Here is a 13290-nt window from a genome sequence, read left to right as displayed (position 1 = left end):
ACTCCCTGTAAGTCTCCTCAAGGACCTGAGCCCGCCTCTCTGCCCAACGCAGTGAAATCTCTGCCCTGGCCATGGTTGGTTGTGCCTCCCGTGCCCGCTGATGCTCTGCCCCGATCTGCTGCCCGAAACGCTCCAACACGGAAGACATCCTTTGTGTAAGGTCCACGTTTGCCTCCTACCTGATGGCTGATACCTGCCTCCCTGAGTTGGTATGCCCTGAGTAATGTAGCCTCATACTTCGAGCCTGCTGCTGCCAAATAGCCTGGTGCCTGCTCCTTAAGGGCAGCCTCTGGGATGATGACACCCCGGGGCTGTCGTGCACGTGCCCTGCTCCTTTGTGCCTGCTCTCCCTCCATTACCACAGCTCCTGTCGCCGGCTGCATCTGCTTGGTGACCACCTCAGCTGATCTAACTTCGAATCCCGACTTTGGCAGGGATGTGGATTCCACCAGACTGGCCGCCGGGGTTGGGACATGTTCACAGGGGGCCCTGGTGTTATCTGGGCCGGTAGGCGGCAGGGAGGATGACTGGCGCACAGAGGAGGAAGACAAGGAGGGGTCACAGAGGTGGCCTGCCCATGCACCCAATTCGAGACCAGGAAATGTGCTAGCCAGTTCACAAGATGCACTTCCTCATCGTGATGATGTGCAAGCCCCCGATTGGAAGCCTGCACATCATCACGAATGGTGCCTGTACGCCTCATGATACCGGCTAGCAACGGTTCCACCCTGTCCCGAATGGCAACATCCGCTGGTATTGGTGTTTCTGTTTGTGTGGAAACATCCACCACCTGTGGATGGGTCCGGCCTGGGGCATGCCTGCAAGTGCATACTGGCGCAGTCACAGTGCCAGGGGCAGGAATAGGCACAGGCACCTCCATGGTGACCTGCACTGCCTCCTGCCCCAGAGTCTGGACTACACCAGTCACACCCACCTCATTACCCTGGCCGGGCCACATGGACTGGGCTGATACGGCCTCCTCCTCCTCCCACGCCAACCTGGATGCCTTCCCACCGTCTTCTGCAGTGGATTGCCCCTGTGTGACCTCACCTGTCCCTCCCACTCCTGAGGAGTCCACGACCACCTTTGCCCTCTTGGACTTCCCCTCAGCAGCTGCGGCCGTTGTCTCAGACGCCGCACCAGTCTCCTCGCTCCCCGAAAATGATATTTGTTTGGAGCGCGACTGGGCCTTGCGTCTCTGCCTGGTGGAGGCATGCCTGCTGCCTTGCTCCACAGCACCTTCTCCGCCCTCTTCTTCCAACGTCGATGTGGATTGGGAGACATAGAAAAAAATATCAGGGTACTGTAAATTTGTGTGTATGGAACAAAACAAATGCACATAAATTGTACTGGCAAGGGCCGCAAACATCATCACCCTCCACAACACACGGGTACGTGCAATTAACACACAAGCACATACATGACCGTCCTTCACACCAGCCAATTACATCCATGGACAAGGGACTGTCAGCACCTACAAAATGTGCATGCCCCTCACATGCATAATGGGACATAGACATGTCATTCACACACATCACCTGACAGTCCTGAGGCAGGGCATGGAGCCATCACATCAGAGTCCACTCAATGTCAATTTGGCAGCAAGAGTCAAGCACACATTCAAATGCCCCAGTAATATCCATCCAGGAGTGTTGGCCAGTCACACACTCACTACTCGGACACATGCACATGTACACCATGCATGTCCATGATGCTGCCGACAGCACCCATCTGTCACACCTCTCACACGGCCACGTTCATACACATGTATGCAACCATGTGCACGTTGTTACATGCTGCAGCGCATCACACATTGCAGCTGGAACACTGTTGATGTCACACTGGCTCGAATGAACACACATGCAGCACTTTATGGGACATGCACGTAGACATCTGTACAAGAGGCATGCCTGACATAAGGTCAAGATGCACACTCCAACCACAAATCAACATGCACATGCATGTGGAGGACAACACATGGACAATTACCAGTCGACTCCACACTGAGCTGCAATTCCACGACCTGGGCGTGCAGAGCTTGGTATAACCGCTCCAGGACCCGCATGTTGTCGGTGGTCAAACGGCCCTGGTGCACCTATTGGTTAACACCAGCCTGGAGGAAGCACCGGGCCTTGTTGTGCGTTCTGGCTTTGTAGTCTTCGAAGCGCTTGTGGACATGGTGGAAGTCCCGGGGTGCCACCCCCTAGGCATTGATGGTACCCACAATGTCTTCCCAGATCTTCCTCCGTCCTTCCTTGCCGACTTGCGTTGGTCCGTGGAAGAGGGCATCATAATGCCGCAGGTCTTGCTCCACCAGGACGTCAACTTCCCTGGCTGAGAAGCTGACATCCCTCTGCGCGCTGCCGGGGGGTTGCCACTTGCCTGCGATGATGTTGGGTCAGACATGGCAACGCCGGAGGCAGGTGTGGCTAGGTGGTCCTGCAGTTGGGCTCTGGAGCAGTGGTCTGGCACGTTGGGAGTCTCCTGGATCAGCAGAGGTGGTCACAGGAGCACTGGCAATGGCTGTACAGCAGGCACCAAAATTGTAGGGCGCATGGGCAGCAGGCACACAGAGTGCGGAGGCAGCAACAGATGGTGCATAGGAGGCAGCTCGGGGCACTTGGAGGCAGGTCAATTGGCTTGTGGGTGGCAGGAGTGTGGGTCTTCTGTGTTATTCGCGTGGGCAGCCAGAAACAGAGTGACTCTGCATGTGCGGAAAGCACACGTCAGCGTAAAATCCGAGGAAAGGGCCGAAGCGCGTAAGTTACGTGACACGCGCTGAACGTTGGGCATGGCGTTCAGGCTCGGGATAAAGTAGTGCATAGGAGAGCATCACACGCTTGCCGGGTTATAGCGGATGGATGGGTGGACTTTGTTTCCACGCGATCTCTTCAATGCATGCAAGCCTCTTGTTTCGGTGGGGGATTTTGGTGGGGGATTGCCTCCAAGCACAAGCAGGTGTACTTTTGAAGCTGATGGTGAGTTGCGTACACATTTTGCATTCTGTGGGTGCCCCTGTGTGTCGTATAACCCCTTCTTTAACATCACTGTAACTTACGTGTTCTTCGCGTACATATTGTTTGTGTTGCTGGGTTCCAGAGTGTACTGCGTTCGGTTTTTCCTTTACACATGGCCTACCGAGGGGTTGCGTACACGAGTTTTCACATTTGGGGTGCCTGTGCGTTATGCAGCCCATTTATTTTTCCACAGGGGTTACATTGAGCCTTGTTGGGGCTCCCTGGTACGTTTAACATCACGTACACTGCCCCCTCACTCACATTGCCCAGGACAATGACTGGGAGGGCAACTAGTGGGAAGGGAGGCAAAGGTGGCAGAGGTGGCGGAGGTCACGGAGGTGGCGGAGGTGTCTGAGGTGTCCGGGCCCGTGTAGGGAGAGCTATGCCCCCCACCCAACAGGGTCAGGAAGCTGCAGGGCCAGCTGCAGCAACAACCACCCAGCCTGCGGGTCACCCAGCCAGGCCTGTAGTGCTCCCCATCCCGGTCCACGGAGTCGAAGGGGCAGATGCTATCCGTGCATCAAAGAGGAAGAGACATGCTGCGCAGCGTCCTGGCACTGACACCCACGGTCCAGATGCAGCAGTGTCAACTGCTGTACACACAAGCCAGGGTCAGGTAGCTGCAGGGGCAGCTGAAGCAACCACCACCCAGCCTCCGGTCACGCATCCAGGCCTGTAGTGCTCCCCCACCCCAGTCCACTGAGATGCAGGGGCAGATGCTATCCATGCATCAAAGGGGAAGGGACATGCTGTAAAGCGTCCTGGCACCAGCACACAGGTACAGCCACCTGCAAGGGCACCTACTGTCACACCATCAGTGTGTGATGGCACAGCCCAGGCCACCAGTGCTCCAGCCCCTACTGACTCAAGTGGTCCCAGCCACTCAAGGTCTGCATGACCTTGCAAGAATGCAAAGCGTGCAGTAGGTAAACAGGCTCAGTCCCAAGGCACGGCACAGGAGACCCACATGTCGAGGAAGAGGAGCTTTAGTGATGAAGAACTCCAGATCCTCTTTGACTACGTGCAAGAACATGAACATGACATGCTTCTGCGGGCAGGGAGCACACATACGCCTGCCCAGCGTATGGCCCACTGGCAGTGTGTCGCTGATCGTATGAATGCCTTGGGCCATGTGAGGTGCACAGCTTCTGAGGCAGTGAAGCGTTGGAATTACCTCTGGTGCCGAACCAAAGATAAGCTGGGTGCCAACTACGCCTCTACTCAGGTGACTGGAGGTGGGTCACCACGAGAGGACGAAGAACTCACTCCACATGAGGAGATCATAGTTGCTATGATTGATGTGGAGCAGATCCAAGGCGTGGGAGACCTGCCAATATATGAGGGAATGTCTGGTGAGTGGTGATGCATGTGTGTCAAGGACAGGTGAATGTTGCTTGGATGAAGTTCTGCCTGCATTTACATGACTGTCCATGGGTGAACCATGTCATGGTGGACTGACACATGCTTGTTGTCCTACAGACTGCATACACACTATGTGCTGCACACTGTGACATACCCCATCACCACACCTGCTCACTCCTTCCATGTCACTCTCTGTCCAGCCTCTCTTGGCCCTCTTCCTGCTCCAACCTGTGATGGCGGATAGCCTGTGACAATCTTGCACTCCACACTCGCCTTCTCTATGCACATCTCTGCACCTCCTCAGGGGTATTCTTCCTTTCCTCTCCTTCCCCTAGTAGCTCACTGTCTCCAGAGGACTGGTCATATCTATGGTGGGGTACTGCAACGGCCTCTACCAAGATTTCTGTTCTTCTACTCTGTTCCATCTGCAACTCATCCAGACCTGGGAATTTTCCTTTTGTCTTGGGGCCAGGTAGTGTATCTATTCTAGGACTGTGATGATGGCACTGGCTCCCAGTGGCTTTGACTGTTCATTTCCAATTCCTGTGCATTGTCCACAGGGCCTTATGAGTCTTGGTGCTGCAGTTCCTTCGACTCCACCTTCCAAATTCGCTTCCTTCTCATGGTCTTTGATCATCCCTTTCCTACTCCCTCAGGGTCAGTTACTTCTCATAGAAATTAGTTGATGGTTATTGTCTATCTTTGGTTGGGAACTCCCTCTGGTACAGCCTCCCTGCCTCAATGGAACTGGAGGTGAACCTTCTCCGGGTCTGGAGGCACTTCTGATGCTTCCTCATGTGTTGTGCTTTCTCTCCTCCTCTCCCCTGCTGGAGTCCTGGTTGACTGAGAGAATGCACTAGTCACCTGCCCACACTCTAATTTCCGACACGGGCCTCTGAGCCACCTGTTGTGCCCATGCACTGCCTCCCTGCCATGCCCTGCACTCAGTGGCTGTTTACTGTATCCCTACAACCCTCTACCAGCAATTGACACCTGATGTCTGCACTTACACTTCCACCAGCCCGCTGCATTTTCAATGCTGATTATGTCATTGTATTTTATTGTTATGCCATTCCCATGTACTGCACTGCCCACTCCCACTTCCAACCCAGGTCTCACATTCACTGTGCCTATTCACTCGCGTGATGTCAATGTGACCTGACCTCATGAGATGGGTGTGTGTGGCTTCACTCTATTCCACCACCCTTGCATCGTAGCACCTTGTGACAGTTGTGTGTATTGAGTTTGTGAATTACATGTCATGCAATGTCACATCCATTGTACATGGCTCTGGGACAGAAGTCAGCAAGTTCCATCTCATGCAGTTTTGCAGTTCAGGCATGGCTATGCTACGTGGCATATGTGAATTTGCATCAGTAATGTTGGTGAATGAACTATGCCAGTCAGGTGCTCGTGTGTGTAGCAGGTGCTATGCACCATGCACTACATGTTGTATTTAGCCCTTCCACACAAGTCAATGGCTGCTTTCATGCTACCCTTCACTTGCATTGACACTGCTTACGTGCAGGAGTTTGTGACATGGCAGGTTGATGTGTTGCATGACGACATTGTGATGCCTATGTGTGTGTGCTATTTACATGGCTCTTCATGTATTTGTCTGTCCATGTGCAGGTGATGAGGCACCGGATGCAGAGGAGGAGGTGGAGGAGGAACAGGATACTGAGCCACGACCAACCACCAGTGGAGGACGTGGTGTGGTAGCCCATGAATATCCACTGGTGCTACAGGCCATCCTGGCCCTGACTCAGTCTGAGTCCGCATCCGAGGCAACCATTGGCTCTGGTGATGAAACGGATATGGATACTTCTGTGGTGTTGCATCGACTGTGGGTGCTGTTGTATCCCAAACGTCTGATGGGGCTGACCCCTCACAGGGCCAGTCAGTGTTGGTATGTCAGACTGTGGTAGAGACGGCTGCAGGGTCACGCTCCACAGTATTGACTCCTGTTTTTGCACCAGCTGATCAAGGTAGGGAAGCAGCCCTGCAGCCACAGACAGCGCCATCACATCAAGGGCCAGGTTCCCTTGGCCCAAGCAGGCGTGGGGTCCGCCAACGTGGTGGCCGTGTGTTAGCTGGTGTTAGTGTGTGGGAGCAGTCCATGTATGCTGTTGCACAAAAGCAGGCTGCTTCATATGAGATGTTGGCTCAGGGCATCCCCTGAGTTCCAGTTCCATGATACCCCTAGCAAGACAGGTGGAGCACCAGCAGCAGGCATTGCGGTCCACATGCCACTCACACAGGCTGAACAGGGTGGCCAGCAACAGGAGCCGATGGGCAGACCTGAGGGATCTGCGTACATCCATGGCTGCAGAGGGTCAGGCCCACAGGGATGCCCTTAGGTTAGATCATAGGTCCCTCAGGACTACACTGGCTGCACTTGAGGCAGCCAGAAGTAGACGGTCTGAACAGGGGATCCAACTGATGACTCATACCTGTTACGCTCACCTGGTCTCTGCGGAGGTGTTGGGGCACGGTTGCAGACCTCCCTGAACTTGAATCACCCCCTTCAGGCCTCTCCCTCAGTAGAAAAGTTGTGGGCGGTGGTACGAGGTAATACTGCTCCTGTGTGAAGATAACAGTGTGTGAGTGTGCCAATCTGTGATTGTTGTACCTCTCAAACCCTTCGCCCCGAGGTACGGTTTCTGTGAGCATACACCGGCCCATAAAGCTCACCTGTGAATTATGGAAGATAAGCTCTCCGTCCTGCTACTTCTGGCAGGGGCACGTCGAATGGGATCTAGTTCCTTCACTAATCCCTGATACGGATTAGTCCAGTCCAGCTGGGACTATGCTTCTCCTTATGATTGGTAAGTCTTTCTTGAGCTCGTGTGATGCTGTTCGTTCTGTTTGATGTCTTTATATGTTGCTCCTATTTATGCCTGCAATAATGTCTCTCTTCTGTTTTCTTCCCTTAGATGGAAATGCGGCCTCAATGCAGCTGTGAGGCGCGAGACGCGGCCGGATGGAAGATGGATGCTACCGCAATGTTCGACATCAGGTAAGTGATGGTTTGAGGAAAAGCGCAAAGTATGGCGAAGCACAACCTTAAACTGACTGTTTTTTCGATGTCTAACCTTGTCTTCTGTTTATCCTTGCAGGCGCTGCTGTCGACGATGGAGCGTGTAGTGATGAAGATTTCGGCGTTCCGGAAAGTGTAAAGATGAATACTTGGTTCACCGTAGAGATGTACAGGTAAGAACAGCTTTCCCCAGTTGGTAAGTATGCTGGCAGGAAGCAGGATGTCCAGGAAGCAGGATCTTCAAAGGTAAGTCTGACCTCAGGTGACGGTGAGTGTTACACTGCTTGCAAGTGCAGAATAACGCGAAGCGTCTGTCTTGAGCATCGGGGCAGTTTATATAGCTGAGATCGTGGGCACGCCCATTAGGGCCGGCTTACCAGCCACACCCTGCCACTCCTAGAGAGTGAGCACGTGTGAAGGCAATCCATTAACAGCCACACCCAAGAATATACTTGGGGCTGCTTAATGGATGGAATGCTCAAGGTTAATGCACCCTGCTTAATGGATGGAATGTTCAAGGTTAAAGCATCTGATGTGCTATGTCCATAATAAAAGCTTTCTGGTGTTAACTGGATGTTCTTGTTTACTTTCGCTCATGAGCCTGGCGCCAAAGGCGCCAGGACAGTGTCCACCCAGGTCTCCTGTGCATGCAACCCCTGCATGCCTGTGCCCCTGACTTCGTGACCATGACAGTACCATCATGGAGGAACTGCATGCATCCCGTGAGGTGTTGCATGGAGACCTCTGAACCATCATGTTGCAGATCCAAGCATCTCAGTCCCGCATGGCCACTGCCTTGGAGGACCAGACCAGGGCTATACATGGTGATCCTCCCTTACCAGTATCTCATTCTGATGCAACTCCAGAAGGTGGCGACAGCAGCGACAGGTTTCTTGATCCATGCTAGCCGTGCGGCCCATTAACCCATGGAGAGTATTATTTTTTCTCACAACAGTAACACATGTGTGTGTCGACGTGCACCCTGCACCTCATCCCTCCTGGGTGCCGCCCCCCTGCCTGACCCAGCCCCTCCGGTCCCCCATGGGCATTTATGATTTTTTTAAACTTGTTTTTTGTCTATTGAGCGTTTATGTGATAGTGTGTTGCTTTGTGTGGGAGCCAAGGGCATCCACTGTAGATTCCAGCTGGACCCATGCAGGCGTGTCTCGTGTTGGTACCCTGCTTGTTTGTGCTTTAGGGTCCAGACACATATGCCACTTCTGTTTCCCTTTCTATGGGCTTGCATTGAAGAAAGATCTTCTTCAATTTTCGCATGAAAATACGTTCCGCTACACTAAAGAAGGTTATGATCCTTCTGCTGGTCGACATCCTAACGGACAAAAGCAGGGTGGTCAGAAACGTGTTAATTTTGGCAACACTTCTTTCAGTTCAGGTAGCTCTGACAACAGTAATTTTTTCCAACAGAGAGGCTATAAAGGTTCTCGGAACCGAGGGAGGAACCAAAGGAGAGCAGGACGCAACACACATAATTCCCGCAACAGCAATAGGAATAATTTTTATTCCCCTCATCAGGGCAATCCTGTAGGTGCCCCCCCACAACAATTGCAACAGCTAGGTTTTTTAGACCCGCATCAGGATACAGACATCTGGGACGAGGCTCCCCGAGTGCTGCGCAGCAACAGACCCTATTAGTAAATCTATCGACTTATAGCCCATCAGCGGAAGAGGTTTCTGTCATTAATAAAGGGTTGGGTTTTGTCCCAACAGTTCATTATGATAAGTTCCGTACACGCGTGGAAGTTGAGCAATTGCTACGCAAAATTCACTTGCAACAATATTTCTCTCAGAACAGTTATGATGATCAGAACAATGAAAGCGGTTTTCGTAATAAATCTTCTTTTAACCCCCCGGCAGCCAGCTTTACACCCGAAGCGATTGTGTTTGCTAAGAGAGTGTGGCATGATATCGAACGTTTCGAAAATCTACTACCGCATCATACTTTTCAGAATATGAGTATTTCAGAACGATTGGCGGTTAAACACTTGGCCAGTCACTCAGATATCATTTTGCGAAAAGCGGACAAAGGAGGAGCGGTAGTCATGCTAAACAGGAGTGATTACATTAATGAATGTTTACGTCAGCTCAATGACAAAAGCTTCTACCAACCTATCACTGAAGACCCTACTAAGCGGTTAGCCACACTCATTACCAGCAAAGTTGAGAAGGCACTTGAACGAGGTTGGATATGCCAACAGGAGTGTGATTACTTACAAGTTAAAGACCCTACTATACCGAAATTCTACATTCTTCCAAAAATTCATAAGGCTATGGTGAACCCTCCGGGACGCCCGATCGTCTCAGGCACTGGTGCGATTTTAGAACCACTCTCGCGTTTTGCCGACAGATATCTTAAACCGTATGTCGCAGCCATGTATTCCTTTGTACAAGATACCACAGAAGTGATTAATATGGTTGAAGACATGCAATTCGACCCGCATCAGCAACTAATGGTTAGTCTTGATATAGTGTCTCTCTACACTTGTATCCCTCAGCAGGATACATTACAAGTATTGGAAGAAACCCTCCTAACCAAAAGAACAACGGGCAAAGTACCCAATAGCTTCATTCTGTGGTGCGCCGAAATGGCCTTAACCGAAAATTACTTCGGGTTTAACGGCCAGCTATACCATCAAGTTCACGGCACTGCCATGGGGTCATCAGTTGCCCCCTCAGCAGCTAACCTATATGTAGAAAGCTTTGAAAGAGGCGTTATTTATAACCCCTCTAACCCCTTTTTTAATAACCTGGGGTTGTGGCGACGCTATATTGATGATATATTAATCATCTGGAATGGCTCTCTGGCCATGTTTGAAGAATTTGTAGTATGGATTAATAAACAAAACCGATATCTGAAGTTCACCTCTACCCATAGTAACAAGGAACTTAATTTTCTAGATGTTACCATCTGGGTAGACAGTGGGTCTAATATTTTGAAAGTTAAACCTTTTCATAAACCTACCGACCGCAACTCACTATTAGAATTTAAGAGCTGCCACCCTCGACATACGAGGGAAAATCTTCCTTTCGGCCAATTCCTGCGCCTTAAAAGGAATAGTTCTACACGTGATATTTTCCGTCAAGAAGCTCAAGCCTTAGGGTCCAAATTGAGAGCACGTAGTTATCCTGAAAAGATTATTAAGCGTGCTTACAAGAGGTCCTCGAACAATGACCGAGGCGCACTTCTAGAATATCGGGACAGGTCCACAGAAAGTAAAAACCTAGTGTTTGTTAGTACTTTCAGCCCTTCAGCTAATCAAATTGTGAAGATTATTACGAAAAATTGGCACATCCTTCGTCAAGGCGAGTGCCCGTTGGATCCACCTATGTGTGCATTCAAAAGAGGACCCAACCTTAAAGAACTCCTCACGAAGAATGACATCTCCAAAGGCCAACACCGACAAAAGAGTGTTACTGAAATGTGGGGTCTACCCAAAACGGTGGGCCATGCCCCGTGCGGCCAGTGTACCAACTGTATACTTACCAGCAGAACATTGCAGGTCGACATCGGCCTTAAAAAACTTTGGTTACAGAAAACCTTTACTAACTGCAATTCTAGCAATGTGGTTTATGCAATCTGGTGCCCTTGTGGTAAAATGTACATAGGAATGACCAAACGCAAAGTGAAAGTAAGAATCTCCGAACATAGGAGTTGCATCAAGAATAAAGTGATGACAGCACCTATGGTAGGCCATTTCGTTGTTATGAACCATAAAGCAGATGAACTTAGATGGACCGTGTTATTGCATATTGCTGCTGGCTCGGACGGTGACTCAGTTACGAAACGACTATTGACTAAAGAAACCTGGCTAATTTTTCTGTGCAATACAACAGAGATCGGTTTAAACGAAGCCATTGATTGGAATAACATTTAAAATCCCAGGTCCGTATTTTCTAGTTTTCGCTAGCTTTGCCGTGCAGTACTGAATTGACATATAGTGCAAGTTTTCCATCGCATTTTCCAGACCAGAGCCTACTTCTCTCCAGGACGTTATTTGTGTTTGGGCTCGGCTCCTCGGCGTTCACTAACAGACGTTGCCCCTTTAATGATACAGCCAGCAATACCTTACACAGGTGGTCTTGTTTCACATTCTCCAACGCGGAGCCTTTATAACACGTCACATCCGCTAATACGGCTGACGACGGCCAGAATACGTAACCCGGAAGCAGACACTCGCGAGCTTGACAAACTGACAAGAAGTAAGTGGTGATCGAGTTTAATTACCTTAGAGATCACAGAGGCCAAACAACATCTTGTTGCCACTTTATTTAGTAGTCAATAAGACATTCCTTTAACAGCAACTTTTCTGCTACAATGGCCCTACTCATGGCGCTTCTCCTTCTTTTTATTTAGGAGTTTGCCATTGTATTCAATAGTAAACACAAGTAACGCATGCAACATAGATCCGGCCTTTGAACAGCCCTGCTACGCCGAGTGGTTGTTCCATCTTGTCCTTGTCGCCATCGGGGTTAAGTTTACAATGGGCTAGTATTAGTCCCCACACACTGGAGTTGGCGAGAGTGAACGGATAGGTGCCTAGAATACAAGGTAAATGTTGCTACATGCGAAGATGCTGATTACGAGGGCCTTCAAGCTTTGGTCGAACAGATGTTATACGTTTAACCGTCTCAGAATGTTTTCACGTGGACTTCAGAATAGGTGAACTAGGTATTAAATAACCAACTTTAGATTGTGATGAGTTCTAGTTATTTATCTTTTTATCCATTTTTCGGAGTACGCTCCGCCTGTAAGAGACCCTTCATTCATTTTATGATTTATCTGTTTTTTGAATATTTAGGTTAAAATTACAAAAGTTTTTTGTTGCGAATCCCGTGATGAGTTTTTTTTTTCCTCAACCGTTGATGTATTGTCTGTTCTAGATTCACCTGTATCTACTAAGAAGATACCTTTATCCACCCGTCTCTTCATAGCTTATCTGATAACGTGGACGGTAAGCTCACAGTGGCATAATCTATAATTCCTGCTGTTTTTTGAGCTTTGAATAGTATTGATAGCTTTTACTTATAGCTGTTTTTTCCATATTGTTCCCCCTAGGTAAATGAAAATCACCGTGAAGGAAACCTAACTGAATTGTCTGAAGTTTTGAGTTTCAAGACCTATTACGTTTGTTGTTGTTTTGTTGCTCTACCCCTGATGAATTTCTCGCAATTGTATAAATCGTTGTTTGAGAATGAAACATGTAGGGTTTTTGATTATGTTGTATTACTGCCAACATCTTAATACATTAAAGTTATATTTAACTGTTTAGAACCGCCAATCATACTTAAGGCGGATTCACTGAACCAGGTATTTGTTATAGAGAGGTGGTACTCTGTAAAATAGGGACTCCCGCAGAGTTTAGTATCAAAACACAATTTTTTCATGAAATTGGGTCTTTTTTACTCTGGTCTTACAACTTGTTAATGAAGTCAGTTGTTTGTATCAGAGTTTATCTCCATTTTTTTAAAAAAATGTTTCCCAAGTGTTTTGGGTTCACTGTGCACTTTATTATGAGTGAGAATGTCTTTGAGATTCTTAATGTGATTTTAGGCTTCTAGTGAAAGTCATTGTTTTTTAACAAATATATTTTTTGTAAGAAAATTGAACAGTTTAATATGTCAATTTAATAAAATATTATACCGATTTAGACCACTCAGTGGTGTTTATGGTTTACTGTTTGTAATTTTCGATCTCTGGTGAATTTCAATGCCTAAGAGGGGGTCCTATATGGAAGCTGCGAGATTCTTTATGTTTTGAAACGATCGTAGGCTGTGTCAAGGGGGACGAACCTCGCAGCACTGTCTAGTAGCCCTTTCGTCTTCCTTTTGGTTAATGTTGCTTGCAAGGAGTGC

The 13290-nt window shown here is 49.2% G+C and overlaps 1 long non-coding RNA gene across 1 annotated transcript; it reads left to right on the top strand.

Moving 5' to 3' along the window:
- The first annotated feature begins 12318 nt into the window (after positions 1-12318).
- LOC138581829 (uncharacterized) lies at positions 12319-13087 on the top strand. Its single transcript, XR_011304808.1, has 2 exons — positions 12319-12389; positions 12494-13087. It is a non-coding gene; the product is annotated as an uncharacterized lncRNA (long non-coding RNA).
- The last annotated feature ends 203 nt before the right edge of the window (positions 13088-13290 follow it).

The sequence above is a fragment of the Ambystoma mexicanum genome, chromosome 3q (assembly GCF_040938575.1).
Source record: "Ambystoma mexicanum isolate Mex_15411 chromosome 3q, UKY_AmexF1_1, whole genome shotgun sequence".
NCBI lineage: Eukaryota > Metazoa > Chordata > Amphibia > Caudata > Ambystomatidae > Ambystoma > Ambystoma mexicanum.
Note: the sequence above shows the minus strand (reverse complement) of the source record. Positions and strands in the feature narration are given on the sequence as shown.